Source organism: Vicugna pacos, chromosome 26 (assembly GCF_048564905.1).
Source record: "Vicugna pacos chromosome 26, VicPac4, whole genome shotgun sequence".
NCBI classification, from domain to species: Eukaryota; Metazoa; Chordata; class Mammalia; order Artiodactyla; family Camelidae; genus Vicugna; species Vicugna pacos.
The window spans coordinates 8,989,875-9,010,370 of NC_133012.1; positions in this window are offsets into that span (position 1 = coordinate 8,989,875).

A 20,496-nucleotide genomic window follows, 5' to 3' on the forward strand; every position below is an offset into this window, starting at 1 on the left:
TCGTTCCTCAAGTATTCGGAGAGGATGCATTGATCCCACTCTCCTGGAAACCCCCAAACGCTCTCATAAAATGCCTGCTTTCATTTAGCTTTTGTTAAAACAACTAAAATACCCTTCTCATAATTGTTGGGACATCTCAACAACACAGCCCTTTCTTTCCCGGCTTGCAACTCAAACAAATATTGTTTCGTTTATTTCTTGTGGGTTCCCCAGCCTCGTACTCATGTCGACAATGTTTCACGTTGAAAGGCATTTCTCAGCACTCCCTGAGGGTGGCAGTATTGTTCACGAGTCCGAGAACTCGTTCAGGACTAGTCCGAGAAATTAGGCACCTGCTAGGGAAATGATTTAAGGAGCATGACTTTACACTATCAAAACAAGCAAGTACGTAATGAAGAGTGAGGGTTCTTTTGAGTCCACGATGTAACTAATGCCCGAGAGCCATCCACTCCAGCGTGCATATGAAGTGCAAAAATAAAAGGTGAAACCGAAAATGCTCGTGTCAACAGAAATATATGGATAAAAGCAGCAGTGCAAATACTATTTCAAATAGGCTCAATTCCAGATAATTACTTAATACAAGCTTACTACCCACAATGCCTTAGGGTCTGTTGCCCAGACAGCTGGCTGGGCAAATTTAGATGATATCATGTCACCAGGAATTTTCCAGGAGGAGACAAGCTGCTATTGCTCCCATCCAACTTAACCCTCCAAGAATTTGCAGTCCATGTGGCTTATTAGTAAACAGCCTATTGTTCATTGAGCTGAGTTATCTGACAGTCATGTAGCAAGAATGCTCTAACAAGATATTTCACACTTATGCTTATGGAAATAAAGCTTCTAAGAATGATCTGACGTGGGATTGAGTGACTAGAATTTAGTGAAGCTCACTGGTAATTTTAAATGAGAAAAAAAAATCATTGCCCTTAGTATTGATTGGAAAGGGGACATCCATTTCTGGGCACAGTCAAAATCAATCACTGCCGGTAATCATGATGCCTGCGATGGTGTTTCGACCTACCTGGTGATGACGTCATAGTGTCACTTGGGAACCTGGTACATGATTGATGTCAGACTCTGAGTGGGAATTTTAAAAGGATACATTGCTAGTAGCTGAAAGGGCAAAGCTGCCATTTAGTTTCTACAAACAGATCAGGAATGTGAGGAAAACCCCAGAGTATGGGGAGCTGGGAATATCCAGGTCTTCCCAGAAGACTTCAGATCGAGAATTCCCAGACTCCAGTTGAGTCAGTCCTACCTTTTATTGTATGTGGTCACTGGGGCTTTCCAGTTTTCTAGAACTCCGAGAGAGTGGAGGCACAGATAAGTGTACTTGTATTTAAGCAACTAAAATGTGGTAGAGTAACTCTCCACTTTGAGTGGCTTGTGAGTTGCCTGAAATTGTGTTCCACATCAGTGCCAACCATTTACAAAGTCACTCAAGGACTTTCCTTCCTGGCTACCACTGGCAATAATTTATAAAAACATTTCCTGGAAAGAAATACCATTTACAGAAAAATTCAAATTAATAAATGTCTTGTATTTACTACTAAATGAGTGGCTATAAAATGCCAGATACTCTTCTATGTGCTTTACATGTGTTATCTCATTTGATCCTCATGCCGTCCTATGAGGTGGGTACTAACGTTAATTTTTATTTATTAGACAAGGAGATTAAGGCTCAGAGGAGCTCAGCTTGCTCAAAACCATGACTAACAAGGAGTAGAGCTGGGATTCAAACCCCATGCTTCCTTCTTGAGGGAGAGAGCAGATAAATTCATGAAACCGTTGAATGCGCTTGTGAATTTATTAAATGTTCTTTAACTTGTGATTTTAGGTTGAAAGGGGCTGGTTGGTTAGCTTGGTGACATCATTATATTGATCGTTGTGCAATCTCTTGCTTGAAGAAATTTTGAAAATGCACATTGGGCCAAAGGGGATCAGATAGTAAGAATGTTGATGGGCTGTCGTTAAATCAGGTTACGCAGGGAAAAAGAATCTTTTTTCCTTTACGAGACAGTGTAGGAAGGCCTGTACCTAGAGATGACCAGTTGATTCAATGGCTGTCACCTCTGTGGCCTTACTCACTCCACCAATGAACCTGTCACCCAAAGCTTTGTCTGCTCAGTGCCAGAGCTGCTGCTTCTGCCATGACTGGTGTCCCTGCATTCCTCAGCAGAGTTCCCACCACCAGATTTCTGCTTTCTTCCCACAAATGAGCCCTGGAAGGTGTGCAGGTGCCCAACCATGGGCCACACAGCTGGGTGGGTAATTCCTTGGAGGCAAGGAATGGGGAAATACGTGCCAGCCTCCTGATAATGTTGAACAAGAAAAGACCCCCCTGCTTTTAAAGAGGTACCCACGGGATCAGTTGAAGTTGGATTGCAGCACGGCTCAGTGGGCTGTCCTCGCCAAGTGCTGTCATCTCTATGGGGTCCAGTGATCCCTGGCCTGCCATCCAACCTTTAAGGGCCAATCCTGAAATCAATGTTGGCACCATGCCAACAGAGATTCCAACTGGTTCTTTTAACATTAGTTATTTTGCAGGAACTGTGGCATCGGGGAATTCTCACTCAAAATTACTGGTCAGCCTAGGCATGGAATATGCAGCTGCAGGCAAACAAGGGCAAGAAGGTTTTTGTGGCGCTTCAGACAGTAGGGGTAATCTGGGACAGGCTTCTGCCGTTACAAGCAATTTTGGCATCACAAGTCTGTGCAGGCTATATTAATATTAGTTAACATTATAACTACAGTCCAGAAACACAGGGCCTGAATTGGCATTTCTCAGCATAGCACTTGTGGAGGAAACACTTGGGAGATCTGTTACAAATTCAAATCTCTGAGTGACACCTGTCGGATCAGGGATGTCATCCCTTAGCCTACAGGCAGAAATTATGAGGGTGAGTGGGTTCTCAATTTAAATGGAGCTGATCATTCTCAAAATACAGTCCTTGGACCAACAGCATCACCAGGGAGCTTGTTAGAAATACAAATTTGTGAGTCCTGCTCTAGACCTACTGAACAGAAACCGGGGCTTGGACCCAGCAAGCTGCGTTTAACAAGTCCTCCAGGCAGTTCTGATGGATGCCCCAGTTTGGGAACCACTGGAACAGAAAGTTCTCTATATGCCTATAATGACACAGATCAGTGTTGGATCAGAAATCTGTGGGGATGGGGCTCTGAGACCTGTATTTTTACTGTGCTTCCCTGGTGATTCTGTTTTATACTTGTTTGAGAACAATTGATCTAGGAGAACAAAAGTGCTTTTTTTGTCTTTTGCTTTTTTTTTTTTTGTCTTTTGCCAAGGCTAAGAACCAGATCATACATGTGGTTACTAAAAGCCTACCTACTTGGGAAAAGGGCAGGATAGAAATATCATTCTGTGTATCCTTCACAAGCTTGGTGTGGATATGTATATACCCACATATATGTGCGTGCATATGTGTGTGTGCATGCGTGTAAGTATGTATGTGTATGCAGACATTTAAGGTAATGACCAGCCTCTACCCAAAAGACTGCCATGCCTAAAAACTAACCAGCCCCTCCTTTACTTTATTGCACTGACCAAAATTTCACCAGTTAGAGGTATATTTGAGTTAATAAGCATCTTTTCAAATTCAGATATGAACGTAAATGGATGTCAACTTTAGAGGAACTTTTAGAGATCACCAATCCTGCACTTTTCTTGTGATGATGCCTCCTTAGCATTTCAGCACCTTTTCTCTAAGTGACATTCTTCACACATGCAAGTCAACTGCTCCCAGATGTCGAGGTAGGCACTGCCCACTACCTCTTGCAATTCTGTGTCAGGAGGTACAGAAATTGATGCCAAGTCCAGTGACTCCAGCAAGATGTTGGAAGCCAGTGGCCCTTTTTTATGGCTCTTTGGCTTGAATAAACAAGGCATGTTCTGTGGGCCCAACTTTTCAAGAACCTCAGGGTACAGTATTGCAAACTGCCCCCCAGACCCTTGCCTCTAGTCTCTCTGAGTGAGGCTGGGGCAGCGCCTCTTAGACATTGCTTGGTGTATTTTGACAGAGCAAGCCATTTGGGTCATAAGCATCTCAGATGCTGGGTGCAATCATCAGTGCTGGGCACCACCCAGACTGCCGGCGGGGTTCAGCTCACCTCCCAGGGCTCCGTGCTCACTGCCTGGAAGGTGAGGGGAGTCTTCTGTATTCCCATAGAACTGGTGCTGACCTGCAGTTTAAGCATGAAAACAATGGAGTTTCTGGCAGATTCTGAGGGTCAAGCCTTGGCATGGCAGGTCCAGATGCTTACTCAAACCAGGTCCTGCCTGTGCACAAAGCTTGCTGATAAAGCAGCCTCCGCTGGGGGAAGCACAGACCGCTTCCGATGAACTGCACGTGGAGGACATGCACGAATCTGCTGGGGCTCCTCACGGTCCATGTTTCTCCCACCTTTTGGTCCCTTCTGAGCAGAAACTAGTCAGAAAGAAAGAAACTCTTTCTTACCAAGATCTGAGCTTTTTACTGACTCTCAGGATTCTACCACCTCTGTCCCTTTCAGCCTGCTTCAGGACACCCCTCTCCCCATCTGCCGCATCACCTCTTTCTCAGGCAATCCAGATTAACCATCTACCAGTTTTCTTTAAAAATTTTGTTTTTTTTTTAAATGGAGCTACTGGAGATTGAACCAGGACCTCGTGCATGCTAAGTGTGTGCTCTGCCATTGAGCTACATCCTCCCTCAGCAGATGTTCCCTTATCAGGAAGCAGTAGAGCCTGAGACTTGTGTTCCTGTCTAGAATATATATTCCCTTTCCGTGTTCTCAACAAATCCTCTATGAATAAGTAAATACATAAAGAAATATCTCTTAAATCATTTGAGCTTGCTACCTTCTCTTGCTGCATCTCCATCTTCTGGACCAGTGAGATGCAGTTGGTGCTTTATGTACCTACGACCTCCTATGAATTAAAGAGAACGATGGGTAGAAAGCAGCCTTCCAGAAGTGCAGAGATCGACAGTAATGTCCTTCAACTTGTGCTGTGCTCTTTTATCTTCCTATGATTAACAATCTGATCCTACATGACCTCCTGAGCGGAAAGAGCCTTAAATGTTTGGATATCGTATTAAACCATCCTTTGAACAAATATTGGAGATTGCACAGCACTCTTTCTGGGAAAACCCCGAGGCATCCGAGTCTGGAGCCCATAAATGGGACATTGTGTACAGGAAGGGCAACTTCTGGAGATCAGATGTTGGTAATTTTGCTGTGAGACGCACTGTCTGGAATAATCAAAGATGGTTAGATACATTGGTAACTTATCCCCCCCCCCACCATTACCTTATAATTAGGCTTGGTAACTAGTTTCAAGAAGAAAAGAAGAAACACGTCTATTTCACATAGCCATGATCTTTCTGAAGCTAACGGTCTTGTTCACTTTTGACTCAATTTGCGTTACCCAGACCCAGACAATACCCACACCAGATACCCTGAAAGGGGCCGTAATCTACTGGGGAGAACTTACGGCAGTGAGCTTGGGACTTAAGCCCACCAGGGCTAGAACCTGTCAGTCAGGGTTAATTGCACTCCGCAGGAACGGGAGTTAATAGTCAACAGATGGCTTTCTGATAAGCTGTGGGGACATTTCACTGAGAAGATCTTCCATCCCTTGGCAGAGGAACTGAGACCACGACAGCTTAAAGCTGTTGGCGTACCATCAGATCAGCCTGTTCCAGCCCAGCTTAGCCTCCTGCTCCACATCTTCAGACGTTTCCCAAACATGTGCCACGCAGCTACAGTCGGAGGGCTGACGCTCTCTGCTGGGAATGGGTGGTTCCAAAGATGATTCTCCTCAGGGAAGTTCCCATCCTGAGAATTTCGAGCCCCTTAACCGTACGTGGCACTTTCGTCCAAGTGATGGGAAACTACGTCAAAATCCACTGTGGCTATTGGCACCGTGATTCCTTTCTTCCACACTTGCCTTCCTTCTCTCCGTCTGCTCACTGTCATCTTCTTTGCTCGTTGCCTCCCCCATCTTCTCCTCCCATTTTGACTTTGAATCTTAGTATTTACTTTTCTTTTGGTTACAGACTTTGGTTCTCTTTGTTGTTGTTGTTTCTTTGTTGTGGGTTTTTTTTTTTTGCCATAATAGTCTCAATTAGAAATTGATTCCCATTTGGACAAGACTTTAAAAGTTTCTCATCTGTTCCACGTGTTGAAACCATCCCTTGTCACTTGGGTGTAGGGAGGTTGAGGTGATTAGTATTTTTATTTTTCGTCCCTTAAAACACACAGGGCATGTCCATGAGTATGGATGGCCAGGGGAGTCATAAGGAAATCACTGCCATCTGGTGGCCCCAAAATGCCTCAGATTTGCCCCACTGTCCCCATCCCTCCTATTTTCTGTCTTTCTATCTCATGTCATCGGCTTCCTCATTCTCTCTGATTATTTTGGCTTTGTCCCTTGGCTCCACCATCTCCTTCCTTTAAAAAATTGCAACCTTGGACTTTGCAAACTTAGTAAAAATTCCTGTGCTGGCTCTAAGAGTGATCACCATTGAGGTCATTCTGCCTTGGCTCTGGGCCTCACTCAGCACCGGTCTTTCCCAGCCCCACTGGTCCTATGCACATCTGCCCACGTTGAGAGTTAATTAGCACCGATCCGTTTTCTATAAGTTCAGCTTTCAAGTAACTGAACGCAACAATTCCCTGCAACTGCTAACCAGTCCCATTTCCTGCATCAGTTCCTCATCATGTAGCCAGAACCTTCTCAACTGGACACCCTCTAGTCTGTCCATACCCTTCATGGTGTGTGGTTCTCAGAATAAAACAAACCAGCATGGAATCGAGGGTACAACCATGTCCCTTGTTTCGTACACTAATATATTTACTTAACAGAGCCTAAGTTCATGTTCAAAATTCTAGCGTCCCTTTCACAACACTGACATTGATGTTTATCATTTGCTTAGTGAAAGATAGGTAAGTATTTCTATACTGCTGTTTAGACGCAGCCCCTTTTTTCTATAATTGGATACTTCTGGTCCTTTGAAGTCCTTTTAAAGCTTCCTTCTAAAAAAAAAAGGACAAAACAACTTGATACTAAGTACTGTTAAAAGATAAACTGAAGCATATTTAACATTTTAAGAGTCCCTTTGAGCAAAAATCAGTTGGAATCTGGCAGCACCCGATCTAACAGAAAAAAGCTCTGAGGAGCTGTACAGAATGAAAGACCTTTAGAGACAGAGGGGAGCGGGAATGAGGGAATTACACTGTGTGAAGAAGTGGGTTGGTCATCACCTTCCTTTAGGGGATGGCAGGGGTCTCTCAAGCAGGTTATGTAACTAGTGCTGATCGGGTGATTCCTGACTGACCAGTTTAAGATTCCACTTCTGGAAGAGCTGAAACTCTAGTAAAGTTTTTATTTGGTGACATGGCATTTAGCACAAGTGATTCCATTTCGGACCTGTTGTCTTGTTTTTAGCAGTATAATACAATGCTTTTCAGATTATGTTCAAATTGAACCTGGAGTTCTCCAGACGGCACTTCTAAAATTAGTCCCTGTGATTGCTTTTAAATTCACTGAGTAAATTAAATCCTTAGCATTTTCTTAAGATTTAACTCATATTTTTTTGATAACACATTTACATGTGAGGCCACCTATGGGATAGTGCTCAACTGTCTAGGTAAAACAGTTAGTTTTCCTTTTTTTCCAAAAAGCAACATGACTTCCAGTTACTTTCCCCTAACACAATGTTAAGAATCTGTCTAATGTGTTAGGTATCCTTCCCCTTGACGTGCAGTTCATGCATCTGATCAAAGTGGTACCATTTGTCATTGACTAAACTGCTGAAAGGACCTCCCCAATGCGGACAAAATGCTGAATTTATACTCTTTGGTGACGTTGCTCAGTGAGTGGGAGTTTACCCTTGGTCTCTCTCTCTCTCAGTTCTATTCAATAAGGACGTAGTGAAGGACCGTCTCAAAGGCTTCCCTGCAATCCAGAGTTATCTGAAGCATTTATTTCATCATCTCATCTAGAACGTGTCTGTGTGTGAAGTCGCTTGGGTGTGGTGTGTCCTTGATGGGTCCCGCGTATCTCCTAGTGTTCTCCACGTCCCCTTGTGTGTCCTCGCAGTTCAACCTACTACTGTTCCATTGCAGAAACCTGTGTGGATTCAATGTCAAGTTCACTAGTCCATAAATGACAAGCTCCATCTGCATCTTTTTTTAGATACGTGGGAACACATTTCTCTGGTCTCCGTAATTCCATTCCACAAAGTACTGCACATTCTTGAAGAATACTGCACCACGCTATGTGTTTTTTCAGTCAGGGACCCGAACCACGTCAGCGATGCCAGGTGCTGCTTTATTACACCCTACCCATCTATCAGTGTTTATTGTGCCTTTTTCAGGATAAAAATCATGCTTGCTGACAAAGCGTTCTAATGCAAAATCCAAATCGAGTTCCTTTCTATCTCGCTCTTCATCTGTTAACTCTCATCAGTAGCCCAGTCAGCCAATACATACATTTCTTGTATTCTGTTTACTTTCAATATAACAAAAAATGTTTATTTGTTCTCTTAGCATGGTCGACATTTCTCAGCTATCTGAGAGTTTTAGATTCTTTAATATCACTCTTAGCGAGTCAAGCCAGCTCCTGCCTCCAAGGTGCTGTGCGGTCCTGTATTTGCCGCTCAAACTCCATGGCACGGCAGATAGAATCAGGATTAGAGTGGAGGGTGATTAAAACGGTTATTTCTTGTGGTGAACAACTTCATGACTCCCCTCTCTCCCCTGGTGTTGCTGGAGAAACATCCGTGAGGACACTGCAGGAGGCAGGCATCTCTGGGAGACTGCTTTAAAGATGCGTCCGAGTTTCAGCGCACCGTTACTGGGTGCTTGTTTTGGCTGGGGACTGGCTGAGAGTGGTGAACCACACAGCCCTTCTCTTCCCCACTAGAGAGAAAGACTGGTTGTCTCTATGTTAGAGAATCAACACTCATACAGTGAAGGATTATTGAACACCTACTAGGTGCCAAGCACCGTACCTGGCATTGTGGATACAGAGGTCATTGTCCTCAAGGAATACTTAAAGCATAATGGGGAGAACCAGCGTCATCAGTAGATAATTCCTAGCAAGTGTGGTAAGGGCTGACAGAGGGGAAGAAGAGAGTGCTGCAGGAGACAGAGCAGGGAGGCAGGGAGCGGGGACTTGAGCAATTGTATTTGACCTGTGGCAGGATCAGAAAAGAGGGCACAGGGCCGAGTGCAAGGCCACAGGGAAGACTGCTGACGTGGGCAGGCCTTGCTCCTACGGGCACTGCCCTGCCCCGCAGGACCTTCCACACATCTGTCAGCTGCCCGTCATTTGTTCCTGCCCCCACCAAACTGCAAAATGAGTTTTAGGGCCAGATTCCTGGGTCAGAAATTCATTAATCTCATCCAGTGGCTGCATGGTTTTTCTGTCTTCATCCCCCCGAGCAAGAAGACCTACAGTTTGTTCAGCTGTCACTCTATTCTTCTGTCTAACATGCTCTCCGTGGGGGTTTCTCTCTTTGACTCCAGGCCTTGTCTGAAGCTGCAGTAGCAAAATGGGCGCCTGCAGAGCCCGGAGCCAGGAGTTCACATCCCAGGAAAGTTCCCCCCCAGGTCTCACATTAGGGGAGCCAAGACAAGGACATGGAACACAAATGACAACAGCACATTGCCTTTTCCCTTTCCCCGGGAGGACAGGATTCTGGGATGGAGACAGGGAGGGCCGTGATAAACCAAGCTTTCGGATATTTGAAGTATTTTGGAATGAGAAGTGGGTACAATGTGCATCAATTCTCATCCTACTGGTATTGAATTCTTTTTGTATATGCATTCTCCATGGACAAGACAAGAAGGTGACAAAAACAGCTAAAAGGTGGCCTTGTTTCAAATACTTCTTTATTTTTTAATATTTATTGAAGTATAGTTGATTTACAATGTTGTGTTAGTTTCAGGTGTACAGCAAAGTGATTCAGTTATACACACGCACACATATAGAGATATATAAATATTCCCTTTCAGACTCTTTTTCATTATAGGTTATTACAAGATAATGAATACAGTTCCCTGTGCTGTACAATAGGTCCTTGTTGTTTATCTCTTTTATAGATAGTAGGGTGTATCTGTTAATCCCAAACTCCTAATTTATCCCCTTCCCCTTTGGGGAAGTGAGCCTACTTCTGGTTTGTAAATAAGTTCATTTGTATCTTTTTTTTTTTTTAGGATCCATGTGTAAGTGACACCACACACCTTTTGTCTTTCTCTGTCTGACTGACTTTACTTATCACGTACTTTCTTGAACAGTGACGGGAATGCAAAGCTCAGCTGCACAAATTTTGTCAGCAGATACTTGTGTTACTCTTTTCAAATGAGCTAAGGGCACAGATTTTTCTACTTGCCCTGCAGAATAATGTCACATCCACTGGGACCGTCAGAAGGGGGAGAGTCTCGGAGTATTTCTATTCGGGCGTGTGAGTTACTAAGGGAGACAATACCACCAGCAGAATGCAAAATGCTTAGCATCTTAAAAGACTTAAAAATAAAGCAAGGACATATGGAAGCAGCAGCAGGACTTGTGCTCAGACGGGGAATCAGTGCAGACCATGGGGCGTCTGGAGCTGGGGCGCTCTCCCCGCCCTGCAGTCCGGTGGGCTGGCTCCTCTGACGGCAGGGAGGGGCGGCGTCCTCCCCTTTGCAGTAGTGTTGAGTAGGGATGGCAGAGGCTGTTTCTTTTATCATTTGAACATAGAATAGCTTTACTGAGACAATACAAATTTTGTGGAATCCCACTGCTCTAACCCAGCGATTGTTTTTCTTTCTCCAGATTTAATCCATAGCTTTATTCCCACAAGTACATTTTTTTTAAGTTATTGCCATATTGCATATGTAATTTTATGATTTGCTCCTAGGAAAGGAGAACTTCAATAACGCTATTTCAGGGACATTTGCAAAGCCTTCAGGTGAAGTGCGTTTAATGACTGAATAATACACCGTTGACCAGATGCTTCATAATACATATACACCAATTCCCTTGTTGTTGGACATTTAGGAAAACTATTGTTTTTGGCAGGCTTCTGCTCCTGCAGAACTCCCAGCTGTGTGGGCTGAGATGGAAAAGAGAAGATCAATCCAGGGCAAGCCAAGATTGTATGCTGGGGAGCATGTGGACAGAATGCCAAAATTTAGTCCATGGAGTGGAAGTGGGGTCGGAAGGAAGTCAGGGTTAGATTTCAGGGTAATAGAGAAGGAGAGCATTTCCCCACCCCTTCTTGTTTTACTTACTTATTCCCTTTTATCTCTACTTTGCAATCCTCTTCCTCTCACTCTCCTATACATAACCATTCCAAAGTGTTTTCCAGAAGTGGCTATCCAGCAGTTACTTGTCATTCCAGGGAGGGTCACTGGGCAGGCTTCCTGGCAGCTTGAGGGTGAAGAGCAGGAGAGCATGGGGGAAACCCTGGGCAAAGGTGTTGAGTGGATAAGATTGCTTGATGTTGGAGTTCACCTCCGTATAGGTAAAAGTCATAGGCTTTAAAATCAGCTTTATCATGAGGGAAGGTGGGCTAAGCTACGGTAATAGAAGACACCAAACATCTAGAGACCAAAAGACAAGTGGTCGGCTTCTTTGTCCCCCAGTGACACAAGGCCAGTGGATGGCTGTCCTCCACGGGGACATTCTGCTCTACTCTCTTCAACATGTCACTTCTAGGACCTCTCTGAATATCTCCATTCCTGCCCACAAGAAGGGCAAAAGAGATCGAAGGAGTAAGAATAGGAGGTTGTATAGGTCTGGTCTGCAAGTGGAGGTGGCACACCCACTCTCCTTCCATTCTAGAGAGCAGAGTCATGTGGTCCCTCCCAACCCAACTTCAAGAGAGCCTGTGAAATGGGGTCCTAAAGACAGAGACTGGATTTGGTGGGTAGTTAGTGCTATCTGTGCAATCAACCAGTACATGAGACATCTGGCCTCCCATCTGCGTTTCTCCTTTGTCTTCCTTCTCAACTGGCTCAGCAGTTTTCATTTTGGCAAAGAAGGATACTATCTGAGGATCCCTAGAAAAACTTCAGCAGAAATTATTTTGGCAATGAACCAGTATGAATGATACACTTTTTTAGTGATACTTGTTGGAGTAGAGGAGGATGGTTGGGGAAAGTTTGAGAAAAAGAGAGGTAGAAAGTATTTCCGTGCAGTGGAATCTGTATAAAAGTCATAAGGTCACACTCACCGTGGAACCACATTCTTGGTCCTTATGGGTACACTTCTTTATCACCCCCGACAATCCGCAGATAGACATTTCAGTTGCATGGGCCAGTGTGTATTCTTTAGCTAGTGATTTTAAACTTCAAATTTCCTACACCTTTATATACTTCATGTTCATTTATTGAACCAGCATTTATTGGATTCACGAAACAGCTTCTATTCTAGTGCAACTAGTGGATACAAAACAGTCAAAGGATATCAAAATTTCAAAAGAAAGTGAATTCGAAATGACTAGAATTAAAGATAAATTATAGGTTATATAATACTTTTAGACTAGAAGAGGTGATTGAAAAAGATGATAAAATGAAATTCAATTAAAAAAATCCGAGCCTGCCTGAGTTCTAAAAATAGATTGGGCAACCACGTGGCTAAAAAAAAAATACTTTCTTTGTAAAGAATCTTCCCCTAACGGTGGGTCATGGAGAGACAATCAGGTGGAGCATCCTCTAGGAGCCCAAGAGGGTGTCTGCCAACAGCAGTCTTTACAAGGCCAGGAAGAAAGTCCTTTTTGTACTTCTCCATCCTGTCCTGGCTGGCTTCCTTGCTGTGGTCTTGTTCTGAGTGCTAAGCCCCTCCCACCTATTAAGCAACAATAAGCAGACCCCCTTAAGCTCAAACTTGGCAGCTCCATCCGGATGGTGTGACCCCCCCACCCTGCAGGCTTTTAGCAGTTTTGGGTGTATAAACAAGAGTCTTCCCAATGGCTGCCTCTCCTGGGTACCAGGTGTGTGCCAGGCACTGGGCGAACCCCTTCACGTGCAGTATTACACTCAGTTCTCGTAGCCTTCCCGAGAGGGAGGCACTAAAGTTTTCCCCACATTGCATACTGGCAAAACTGAGGCTCAGTTTACTACCGAGCCTCCCTGAGGCTACATGGTATATTAGGGGAAGCCTGGGCTTAAGAAACCAGGGCCATTAATGCTTGACCTTGATCACAAACTGTCACCATATACTGCTTTTCCTTTGGACCACAAAGCACGGGCAGCCACCACATTTTCAAGTTACAATATGCACACCCTTATTCTTTTTTAGAAAGATACTGTCTTTATTTTAAAATCCTCCTTTCCACATCCCTAAACCCAACACAGAATCATGGACACGTGTCTTCTGAGGTACTTGCTGCCCTAAGTGTCTATGCCGAGGACAAGTGATTTGAGTAAGGGGTGTGAACTTTTCACATCTACCAAATGGGGTATTCTCCATTTTAAGTGAAATGTCATATAATGAACTCACTTTGTAAACTAAAGACGTCAGTGCAAATGTTACTGTTTTTGCTATACAATGCATATGCAAACCTGGTAACATATACATTGTTATGAAAAATTTTATGATGAAAAACAAGCATTTTAGTGAGGAAATGCTTCCAGAAACCTTACAGATCCTCTCCTATTTGGGGGGTCCAGTTGCTTTATCTGTCCCTTTACGCATTGCTAGCTTTTTTGGTGAGAGTTCCCCGTGCTCCATCTTTCTTCTGAGCCTCTGGGATTGTGTATAATCCAACAGGAGAGTGAATTTCAGTAGACAATCAGCAATAATATTTTGTGGTTTCGGTTCAAAGGCTCTTCTATCAGTGTGGAATTCTTCTACAAATGAAAAGCTGCTAATTGGCTAGCAGGGAATCTTACTGGTCTTAGTTTTCATCAAGGCTTAACTCCTCTAGCTGCCGGCATTATACTCTTAGTCTGAAATAGACCACGGTGGTAAAATAAACACAGCCCTCTTATTATCTAAAGTGCTTTAGCTCAGTAATTTTAAGTGACATGCTTGTCATTTTAAAAGTTCAAGAACCCCTTGGATCCCGGGAAGGATTTGTGGATCCTATTCTAAAAAGGTGAAACAGAAGTCATTTATTACCTGCTATTATTAACAAAACAACTTTGATGAGTATTTAGATCGACTGAGAAAAGGTGTACTGGTTTTCCTCAGAAATAAAATAACCGAACAGGGTTAGAAACAACTGCAAGGTTGAGGAATCACAGCCCCTTTTATCTCCAAATCTTTTCCCGTCCCTGTGCCTAATCACAAACAAGGAGTGGCAGATTTCTCTTAAATAGGACAAACTGCATTCCTTCGTCTGGCCCCGAAGTCATACTTCATGGCAAAAAGGAATAACCAAATCTGTGAAGGGTGATGTTTTCCTGGGGTTTTTCGTTCCTTGCCTTCCCATGGGATTTGGTTCCCAAGGGAGGTGCCTGCCTCGCGTCCCACTTTCTTTAGCTGGATGTGTGTGTGTGAGACGTGTGCTGTACCCATCAAACCTCAGCCTCCGGCCGAATTCAGCAGAGTTCCCATGGAGACTGATGCCTGAGCAGAGTGGAAATTGAATCATCCAGTCAACCCGAGAGCTTGCTGTGTTCCTGTTGTGAGCCCGGTGGTCTGTACCAAACCCAGCATCGCCAGGACTGGGGCATCATTTGTTTCCTTAGCTCCTGCCCACCGGTCCCCTGTCCTCCACTGCCCGCCGAGGGCCTTGTAATCAGCTTTCCACTGACTGCTTGTCATACGCAATAGCTCTCCTGACTAGGCGCCCCGATTCCATTCCTGTCCCCTCTACAATCTGTTTTCCACTCAGCGGCCAGAACGATAATTTGAAAATATGAGTCCAGTCATGTAAAATGGTGCAGCCACCATGGGAAATGGTGGGATGGCTCTTCAAAAAGTGAAGCATAGAGCTATCAAAGGAGAGTGACATGGTCCTGTTACTCTGAGGAGATCTTTCTGAGCCATTCTGTGTGAAACACCATTGCTCCTCTGTTCTTTTGTCCTAGGCTTTTTTTCCCCCCCTTCGGAGCATTTATCACTCCCTGATTTTATTTTTAAATGTTTATTTGTTTATCTATTGATTGTCTATCTCCCCAACTGCAAAGTTAGCTCAGTGAGATCAAAGACGTTGTCTGTCCTGTTCATCCCCAGTGCCTGGTCCCAGTGAATATTTGTTGAATGAATGATGACTGGATGAAGAAATGAATGAGTGAACCATTGCTCCAAGGAAGATGCAGTAATAGTATTAGAGGGCCTAAAGCAGAGGGCAGATGACGACGCGCCCAGGCAGCCAGAGGAGTGACTGGCGGCTGCGGTCCCTTGGACATCACGTTCAGTAGTTCAGCATCCCTCCCGCCCCAGACTCAGCCTAGCTTAAGGCCACCCTGGGTGTCTGGGGAGCCGGTGGAGAAGGACTATTATCACCTTCTCTCCTTGCCTGCGTTGCCTGACACGCTTCAGTTTACACTTCCCCCTTTGCATCCCTGGTCTGGATCTCTGCCTCTCAGCTTGGGTTTCAAAGAATTGAAATTGGAGCCTGCCATTGACACATTTTTGACATAGGCAGGCTCGCTTGCTTATAGGTGATGGATGCAATTACCGCCACCTTTAGCAGAGATGCTGGCTGCTTCATTGATTTTTGTTTCAAAAAGAGGGGAAATGCATATTTATTCTTTCCCCTTTGGGCTCCAGAGTTCATGAAATGCTTGCCTCTTCTCCTGTCTTGGACTCTTGAGGGCCAAGCATGTTCTTAATTCAGATTTCTAACCTTGGCTTTGACCCTTCACCTCTCCCTCCCAGGCCCAAGTGACTCTTCATGTGTAGCTGGACTATTTTTTAATGCCTACTTAATTCGCCAGAGCTATTGCTATGGTAATAGTCACTATCACCTCGAGTAATCTGCCCGCATCCACACCAGAACAGCTGTGCTGACCTGTCAGATTTCCCAGGGGTCACTTCAACTTTGTTTTGGTTGTGACATGGGATCGGGGCCTGGGAGTCCTCACTGGGGCCCAGGCCGCTAACCAGCCCAGACACGTTTGTGCTTGCAGAGCTGATGACACACACATGGCTGAGTAGGGGGTTTGGCTGTTTTGTTTTGTTTTGTTTTCCCCTCAGATGCTTTTGTTCCATCCTTAAAGCCACAGGCTTGGATATACTTCTGTGGCTCTTATTAAAATATAATAAGATAAGTTATCAGATGTGTAAGTTGGAAGTCCATAAAATTCTGTTTTTAAACTTCAGGGTTATTAGAGTCCACTTTGAGCCAGACTGGAGCAGTTTCCCAGGGGAAACGAAGTTGAAGATGAGACCAGAGGAGGAGTAGGCCTCCTCTGAGCAAAGGCTGAGGGAGGAGGGGCAGCCAGCAGACGGGAGGAACGGCAAGGAGCTCAGGAGAGTTGACATGTGACGGTGAGGCAGGACTTGTGAGGACCAGCCGGAGGAGGTGACGGGGACCAGCCCACGAGGGCTTGGTGACCCACATTAAGGGTTCAGAATTGTATAGGGCAGTGGCAAACAATGGAAATATTTACAGTTAGAGAGAAGGTGACTATTGATATTTTAAAAACATCACTCTTGCTGCAGAGTGCACTATGGACCAGAAAGGGGACATTTGAAGGTGGGTTGGCGGTTGTAATAGTACCTAGGCCAACGATGGACGTAGCTGGAACAAGAGCATGAAAATTGCAGCACAGAAAAGTGGATAGATTTCTTAATGGACTTTATCTTTTATCGTATTTATTTATCGTAATTTTAAAATAGTTTTATTTTTTATGTCTTTAATAGGCTTTATTTTTTATTTAAACAATTCTAGGTTTACAGAAAAATTATGCAGAGTTCCATATCTAACCCCTCTGCCTTTGCATATGCAGTTTCTCCTGTTACTGACATCGTGCTGTTAGTGTGGTACAGTTGTTCCAATTGATAAACCGTTACTGTCGAATGGTTATTACCTAAAGTCCATTGTTTGCATTGGGACTTACTCTTTGTCTAGTACAGTTCTGTGGGTTTTGACGAATGCATAATGTCATCTGTTTACCATTACACTGTCATACACTATCATACAGGAATTGTACTGCCCTAAAAATTCTCTCTACTTCACCAAGTCATCCTTTTCTCCTCCTCGGAAGCTGTGGCAACCAGTGATCTTTGCAACATCCTATAGTTTCGACTTTCCAGAATGTAATACAGTTGCAATCAAACAGTACATACAGTTTTTTCCGCTGGCTTTTTTCACTTAGCAAGTTTCCCTCGTATCTTTTGGTGGCTCAGTCACTCTTTTTTTTTTTTTTACATGACTGAATAATATTTCTTTGTATATATGTACCACAGTTTGTGTAAGCATTCGCCTATGGAAGGACATCTTTTTTTTTCTTTGAAGTACAGTCAGTTACAATGTGTCAGTTTCTGGTGAACAGCATAATATCCCAGTCATGCATATACATACATATATTCGTTTTCAAATTCTTTTTCATTAAAGGTTATTACAAGATATTGAATGTAGTTCCCTGTGCTATGCAGAAGAAATTTGTTTTTGTTTTTATTGAAGGACATCTTGATTGCTTTTAGTTTTTGGCAATTATGATCAAAGCTACTGTAAACATTCATGTGGAAGTTTTGTGTGGATAAACGTTTTCAACTCACTTGGGTAAATATCTATACCTTGTGCATTCCACAGGCTTTGATAAGGTTTATTTTCATTTTCAATTAGTTCAAAATATTCAGAAATTTCTCTTGAGATGTTTTCTTTGATCCATTTGTTATTTAAAAGCATGTTGTTTAATTTCCAAATATTTGGAGGTTTTTCCAGCCACCTTCCTGTTACTGATTTCTGGTTTAATTCCAGTGTGGTCTGAGAATTAAACTTGTGTGATTTCTATTCTTTCAAAGCTGTTAAGGTGTATTTTATGGCCTAGAACGTGGTCTACCTTGGTGAATGTTCCATGTGCCCTGAAAAGAATGTGTATTCTACTGTTGTTGGATGAAGTAGTCTAAAAATGTCAATTAGATTCAGCTGATCGATGGTGCTGTTCAGTTTGGCTGTATCCTTACTGACTTTCTGTCTGCTGGATCTTGTAACTACCAATCAAAAGAGGATAGGTTTTAAAAAATACATGTCCTTTGGATTTTAGACATTCTAATAAATGTATAGCAATATCTCACTGCTGTTTTTATTTATAGTTTTCTTTTTATCTTGAAACAATCTCAGACTTTAAGAAAATTTCCGAATGCAAGAATTTTTTCTTTCTCCTGAACTGTTTGGCAGTAAGTTGCTTACCTTATGTCTCAGCATTCTTGAATACTTGAGAGTGTATTTTCTACAAACAAGAACACTTTCCAGCATTGACACAATACAACTATATACGTCTTGCTCCCAGAGCCTCTTACTCAATAACACTAAGGGATATAATTATACATATGCCTCTATGTAAATACATTATATCTATATTTATTTCTCTATATACCTCTGTATCTCTTTATCTACCTAATATGTTTATCTATGAAATCCTAAATTCACGGCTGTACCTCCAATTCCTAATCCAGCACATCAAGGTTCTATCCAGTTTTCTCCCTTTTCATCCCAGGACTCCTTGCTGTTCACGTCCTGCCTTGGCTTTGACACCCCGTGCTGCTGCAGCTCCCTTCCACCCCACATTTTGATGGTGATGCCTGCCTTCCTTGGTCCCACCTAATGCCTTTTGTACTGAATATTCAGGAAAGGAAGGGAAGGGAAGAGCAGGGGGAGATGTAGAGAAACAAGGGAATAGACTTGGCAGAGATTTAGGAGATAACATGAGTAGGACTTGATGATGGATCAGATGTGGAGGTGCAGGAGCAGCAGGAATGATTCAGGTAAAGAACAGAGAACAGGAGCAGACTTGGGGAGCATGTGGGAGTGGGATGGAGATGGTGGAACTGGTGCTCAGGAAACAAATCTAGCTTCAAGTACAGATTTGGTAGTCATCAGATTATATGTAAGATTTAAAGACTTGGAAGTGGATGGGATTTCCCCAGGAATGTGTATGTAAATTAAAAGAGAAGAAATCTGTAGAGCACTCTAATTTAAGCAATGGACAGAGAACCGGAGTCAGCTAGGACAGAGAGGAGCAGCTTGTAGAGGGCCAAGGGAGGCTACGGAAGGAGGCCAACTGAGTCAAATGCTGCCAACACGTCAAACACGCCTCCTGATTCAGCAATGGGGTCAGTTAGGGACTATTGTTGTCAGTCAAGTAGATGTGAGTGGTGATGGTGGGGGCAGTTGATTGAAAAGGGACTGTCAGTTTAGAAAGCGTTTTGTTTCAAGAAGTTTGTGAAGCAATAGAGAAAAGTAAGACTCTAACTGGGTGAGGGGACAGCCAGTCAAGGTTGATGAGAGAGTAGTGGAAGTTAAAATATTGACGGACGACGTTGAAGACCCAGGGACCAGGGGAAATAAATATTGTAGGTCTTTGATGAGGCATGATATCAGTCTTTCTCATACTTGAGGGAGAACAAAAATCACCTAGAAAACTTAAAAAACACACAATTCTTTGATGCTACATCTAGAGATTATGATTCTGAAGGTCTGGACTGAGGCTTCTGGACCTTGTCAAGCCTTCCGTAGCTAGATGATAATTTTGCTGGTGTTTCACAGATGAGAAACAAAAGAAGAGACAGGGATGGAGCGCACAATGGTAGGATTCTCTGAGGACAGAGAAAGACACGTTTGATCCATCATAACAGGAGCAGGTGTAGGCACATGTGTTGTTTGGAGATGGAAAGCTTAGTAGTTCTTGTCGCATGTGCTCTGTGTTCTCTATGAAATTGGGGGTGAATTTTCCCTTGAGAATGAGGGCTCAAGAAGTTTGAGGGGCATGGCAAAGATTGGAAATACCTACGATGGAGAATGGGAAATTGTGCACCAGTAACATAAAGAAGGATTTCTGAGAAACTGGAGAACCCAGTGGAGGTTTCTAAGTCATGAATTTATAGTAGCAATCATCTGCATTGTTTTTCAAGTGTCTCTGTGTCCAGCATCCGAGTGTGAGCCCTGAGCAAATGACCAGGTGGATTGATCTAGAGTTTGTGTTTTGTCAGGTCTGAAAGATAGATAATACAGAAAGGAATTGCACTGAGTCCCAAGAATATGGTTGAGATGATGAAATCCAAAATGAACAAGAACAGAAGTAAAGACAGGATTGCAGTAAGGCAAAGGAAGATGAGTCAAGGAGCAGAGGGCTCAGAGAAGCCCAGCATGGAAGGACAGAACTTTGTAGTCACTGAGGGGAATGTTTGACAGGAAGACTTCAGAGTTTCAGTCATTGTGAGTGAAGGTAAATTGTGTAGGATGTGGTTGGGAGTGGAGTAACAATAATACAGAATGGAGACAAAGGTCACTAGAGATGAAACAGGTCAAGAAATGGCCAAGGCTTTTAGCGGTTGTCTCTCAATTGCTCTACCTTTCTAGCAAATAGGAAGTGCCAAATTATGCATGT